This window comes from Phaseolus vulgaris, chromosome 5 (genome assembly GCF_051622355.1).
Source record: "Phaseolus vulgaris cultivar YP4 chromosome 5, ASM5162235v1, whole genome shotgun sequence".
NCBI classification, from domain to species: Eukaryota; Viridiplantae; Streptophyta; class Magnoliopsida; order Fabales; family Fabaceae; genus Phaseolus; species Phaseolus vulgaris.
Window position 1 is genome coordinate 32,715,823 of NC_143502.1, and position 5,997 is coordinate 32,721,819.

Sequence of the window (5,997 nt, forward strand, 5' to 3'; positions counted from 1 at the left end):
CTGCTGTGCTTGATGCTGCTGTGCTGTTTTAGTCTTGTTGTGGGGTAGTTCTATGTTGTAATCAACACTTAGATTAAATCTCAAAGCAATTAGCATCTCAATTTTATCAAAGCAAAATGTTTTTCAAACTAGGTTGAAACAACCGATTGTTTTGTCGAAACAACCGATTGTTTACACTTAGGTGTTTTGAGAAAGTTTGAAAACTGTTTTTGAATGGTGGCTTTTGTTAAGTAACAAAACAACCGATTGATTCGAAGAAACAATCGATTGTTTGTTTTAAAACCATAACAGAAAAACTGTTTTCTTTGACTGAGCTTTAAATGCTTTAACTGAATACGCTCCAATCTTTAAATGCTTTGACCAGTCAGTTTTAAATGCAATTAAGAGTTTGTTAAGATTTGATAACAAACCATATCTTTGAATATATTCAGAAAAACTGTTTTTAAGGATTAAGAATCTTGAAACAAAGTGAATCATCTAAGAGATTTTCAAAGAATTCTGAGATTGCAAAAGAGATGAGAGATTGATCAAGGTGCTGAATAGGATTCTCTTGTATTGATTTCAGATATTCATCTATAACAAGTGTAATTTGTGTAAACTGCTGAACAATTCTGTTTGTATGTGTTGCTGAGATTGGCTGTGTGTTCTTGAGGTGTTCAAGATCAGCAATCTTAGTGTTGGCCAAGTAGAGTGTGTTTCTTGAGGTTTTCAAGGTCATTCTCTTGGTTGTTGTTGTAAGTGATCAAGGTGTGGTTGCTTAGTGGATTTCCTCAGGGTTTCTGAGAAGACTGGATGTAGCTCTGGTTTGCAGTGAACCAGTATAAACAGCTGTGTACAATCTTTCTATCCCTAACTCTTTAATTATAGTTTGTTTGTTGTTTGCTGGTATAAACAACCGATTGTTTTTTCTAGTGTTTCAGTTTTGCTTGCTGTTTTGGCTAACTGAATTGCTTAATCATTTGATTTCTGAAATAAGTTCATTCTAGCTTTGAAAAGATTGCGAAAACCCCTTTAAACAATTCACCCCCCCCTCTAGTTTAAAGCCATCTTTTCTAACAATTGGCATCAAGAGCTTGGTTCTTGAAAGTTATTCAAGTTGATCCTAAAATCTTTCAAAATGGCTGATAGACTACCTTTTGGGGAAGGTGCCTCAATAAACAGACCACCCTTGTTTTGCGGTTTGAATTACCAGTTTTGGAAAGTTAGAATGAAAATATTTATGGAATCTCTTGACAAAGGAATTTGGGATGCAATTGAAAATGGTCCTTTTATCCCAAAGTTTGAAAAAGATGGTTCTATCATTGAGAAGCCATGGTCTCAATGGACTGATGCAGAAAGTAAAAAGGCCAAATTCGATTGCATTGCCAAAAATATTATAACCTCTGCTTTAAATTCTGATGAGTTTTTCAGGGTCTTACAATGCAAGTCATCAAAGGAAATGTAGGATACTTTGGAAGTCACTCATGAAGGAACAAATGAGGTGAAAAGAGCTAGAAAGCATGCTCTCATCCAAGAGTATGAGATGTTTAGAATGCTTAAAGGTGAAACCATAGCTGAAGTGTAGAAAAGGTTTACACACATCATAAATCACCTTATGAGCCTAGACAAGACGTTTGACAAAGAAGAGCTAAACATCAAGATCTTGAAATGTCTTGATAGAGCTTGGCAACCAAAGGTAACTGCTATTTCCGAATCTAAAGATCTAACATCTTTAAGTGTTGCTTCTTTGTTTGGAAAGCTTAGGGAACATGAGCTAGAGATGAATAGACTCAATGTTCAAGAGAATGAAGATAAGCACACAAGGAGCATAGCCTTGAAAGCATCCAAACATAAGGGAAAGCAAGATTCAAGTGATGATAGTGATGAGGAAAATCTAAGTTTGCTGTCAAGAAAATTCAGCAAATTCCTCAAAAGAAACCGCAACAAAGACAACAACAAGGATAGGTATGGAAACAAGAAACCCAATGAATTTAATTCAAATAACTATACTTGTTTTGGTTGTGGTGAGCAAGGTCAGATAAAGGCTGATTGTCCCAACAAGAGCAAAGAGAAAAAGACAAGCTACAAGGAGAAGAAAGGCAAAACAAAAAGGGCCTACATAGCTTGGGATGAAAATGAAGTATCATCGTCAAGTTCTTCATCAAGTGAAGATGAAAAAGCCAACATTTGCTTAGTTGCTGAGGATGATGATGATTCATGCAGTTCAAGTGAGGTAAGTTCATGTGCTTCCTTAAATGAACAAAACTATAGTGAATTGCTTGAAGCTTTTCAAGAAACACATGATGAAGCTAATAGATTGGTTCTTTCAAACAACCGATTGAAAGATCTTAACAATGGGCTTGAATAGAAAGTTAAATCACTTGAAGAGGAACTGAGAAAAGCAAAAAAATGATTTTGAAAAACTGGAAAAAGATTTCAAAAATGCCTCTTGCAAGTGTGATACTCTCAATTGCACAAATTGTGAAAATCTTGAGAAAAAGGTTCACTATCTTGTTGAAACTGTGGACAAGCTTTCAAAAGGAAAGTCAAACTTTGAGAATGTCCTACCATCTCAAAGCTGTGTTTTTGGAAAGGCTGGTTTAGGCTTCAATCCACAGAACAAGCAAGATAAGTTTTCAAAAAGTTTTTTTAGAAAATCAGAAAAACACCCAATTGTTAAGATGAAACAACCGGTTGTTACATGCTTTTATTGCATGAAGAAAGGCCACTCTGTTAGATTCTGCAAAATTAGAAAATATTATGTTCCTAAAGGTTTTATGAGATGGATTCCTAAGGGATGTGATGTTTCTAACAGCAAATCTGTAAGGGGACCAAATCTTGCAACTTGTAAGGGGACCAAATCTTGCAACTTGAATTTGTTAATGCAGGAAAAATAAAGAGAAAAAGAAGAATTGAGCCATCTAATCAAGCTGTTGAAGAAAAATGAAGTCATTGAAGCTGAATCAATGAAGCTGAATCAATGAATTGCTTAATCATTTGATTTATGAAATAAGTTCATTCTAGCTTTGAAAAGATTGCGAAAACCCCTTTAAACAATTCACCCCCCCTCTAGTTTAAAGCCATCTTTTCTAAGATGGTGGAACTGTCGAAATTCGACATCAAGTATGAGCCCCGGGGACCGATCTAGGGGCAAATCTTCGCCGATTTTGTGGTCGAGCTATCTTCCGGAACAGCGCAAAACGCCAAGGATGACTTTCGTTGGGTGCTCTCGGTGGATGGGTCGTCTAACCAGCTTGGTAGCGGGGCTGGGGTTATTTTGGAGGGACCCAACGGGGTGTTGATAGAGCAATCGCTGAGGTTCGCTTTTAAAGCAAGCAACAATGAAGCAGAGTATGAGGCTTTGATCGCTGGTATTCTGTTGGCAAAGGAGATGGGGGCAAAGGTGCTGATGGCCAAAAGTGATTTGTTGTTGGTCACTGGGCAGGTAACTGGTGAGTTCCAAGCCAAAGATCCGCAGATGGCAGCCTACCTGGAGTACGTGCAAGAGTTAAGGAGATCCTTTGTTTTGTTCGAAGTGGTGCACGTGCCAAGAGAGCAGAATGCCCGAGCTGACTTGCTAGCCAAGCTCGCCAGTTCGGGCAGGGGGGGCAGACAGATGACCGTTATTCAAGAAACTTTGAAGACCCCTCGGGCTTTTGTCGCAAATCACCAGGTCCTTCACGTTTGCAGATCGATGGAAAGGACGGCTAGGAGCCATAGATCTCTAACACAGGAGACCTTGAGGACGCCGAGGGTCAGAGCGCGCCCAGCGGAAGAGGTAAAAACGATGCAAGTTTGCGCTATCCACGAACCAGATACGTGGATAACGCAATACCAGCGCTACTTGGCAGATGGCGTGCTCCCAATGGATTCAACAGAGGCCAGAAAGATAAAGAAGAGCTCCAGCAAGTTTACCCTCATCGACGGCGAGTTGTACAGGTTTGGATTTACACACCCTCTTCTTGTATGCGTACACGGAGAGAAATGCACGAGAATTATGGCCGAGCTCCATGAAGGGATTTGTGGGAGCCACATTGGAGGTCGAGCTCTGGCGACGAGGACTGTCCGCGCAGGTTATTACTGGCCCACAACGAGGGAAGATTGCAAGAGATATGCCCAGCGTTGCAAGCAATGCCAGCAGCACGCCGATTGGCACAAGGCGCCCCCAGAAGAGTTGAAGTCAATCTACAGCCCCTGGCCGTTCCACACGTGGGGAATCGACATTCTGGGACCCTTCCCGTTGGCGATCTGGCAAATGAAGTATCTGGTTGTGGCAATCGAGTACTTCACGAAATGGATCGAGGTAGAACCAGTAGCCCAGATCACCGTGCACAAATCAAGAGTTTCGTGTGGAAGAATATTGTGTGTCGTTTTGGCGTACCCAAGCGTCTAGTATGAGACAATGGGACTTAGTTCGCAAGCCACCTGTTGAAGAAGCTGTGCGAGGACATCGGGACACAACAGGTGTTTGCTTTCGTGGAACACTCGCAAACGAATGGGCAAATGGAGTCCGCTAATCGGGTTCTGCTGAGAGGCTTGAAGAGGAGGTTGGAAAAGGCCAAGGGGTCTTGGTCTTGGGCCGAGGAAGTTCCCCGCATAGTGTGGGCATATCATACCACTGAGCAATCGGGAACCCATGAAACCCCGTTTAGCTTAGTGTATGGATGCGATGCGATGATTCCATTCGAAATCCAGGAAAGCTCGCCGAGATTCCAGAACTTCGTGGCGGAAGACTCGAACGAAGAAAGGAGAATGAATTTGGATTTGATGGATGAGGTCAGGGAGGAAGCACGGGTGAAGGCCGAAGCAGTAAAGAGAAGAGTTGAGCGTAAGTACAACTCCAAGATAAAGCCGAGGCAGTTCAGAGATGGCGACCTGGTGATGAGGAAGGCTCACCAGTACGAGATGGAGAACAAATTGTCACCCAAGTGGACAGGACCGTTCAGAATAACCGAAGCACTCGGCAACGGCGCCTACCGCTTGCTGGAAGGAGGGGCGATTCCTCGCACTTGGAACGCCACCCATCTCAAGTTTTACTACAGTTAAGGCATTGCAAGTAGCAATTAACTTGAACAATTTAAGATGTATCAGTTTAAACAATTTTTCAAGGGGGCACTCTTTTTTCCCTAAGGAGGGTTTTTAATGAGGCCACCCAATAAAGAAGGTTTCGAAGTTTATCGAAGTTTCCCAGTTATTAAGTGTGCATGTTGTTTGTTTTTCAAGCTTGTGGGGAGAGATTTTATTGCCCTTGTGTAGTTTTAAACAATGGTAAATCCAAATCGCATGCATCCAGTACAAAATTTTCGAAACATGAAGTTTTAAACCCTCATCGCCACCCGGCGATCGGAAGTGCAAGTTTAAGTTTTAAGTCCTCACCGCCACCCAGCGATCGGAGGCACAAGTATTAAATTTTCTGACCGCCACCAGGCAAGAAAAAGGTTTAAAAGACCTCCTCGCCTTGAGCGAGTGTAGGCGAGAAAGAGATTTAAAAGACCTCCTCGCCTTGAGCGAGTGTAGGCGAGAAAGAGATTTAAAAGACCTCCTCGCCTTGAGCGAGTGTAGGCGAGAAAGAGATTTAAAAGACCTCCTCGCCTTGAGCGAGTGTAGGCGAGAAAGAGATTTAAAAGACCTCCTCGCCTTGAGCGAGTGTAGGCGAGAAAGAGATTTAAAAGACCTCCTCGCCTTGAGCGAGTGTAGGCGAGAAAAAGATTTAAAAGACCTCCTCGCCTTGAGCGAGTGTAGGCGAGAAAAAGATTTAAAAGACCTTCTCGCCTTGAGTGAGTGTAGGCAAGAAAGAGATTTAAAAGACCTCCTCGCCTTGAGCGAGTGTAGGCGAGAAAGAGATTTAAAAGACCTCCTCGCCTTGAGCGAGCGTGGGCGAGAAAAGATCTAAGACCTCCTCGCCTTGAGCGAGTGTAGGCGAGAAAAGATTAAAGTCCTCCTCGCCCTGAGCGAGCACAGGCAAGAGCAGATCACAAGACCTCTTTGCGTGAGCAAATTGAGGCAAGTTGAAAGCCC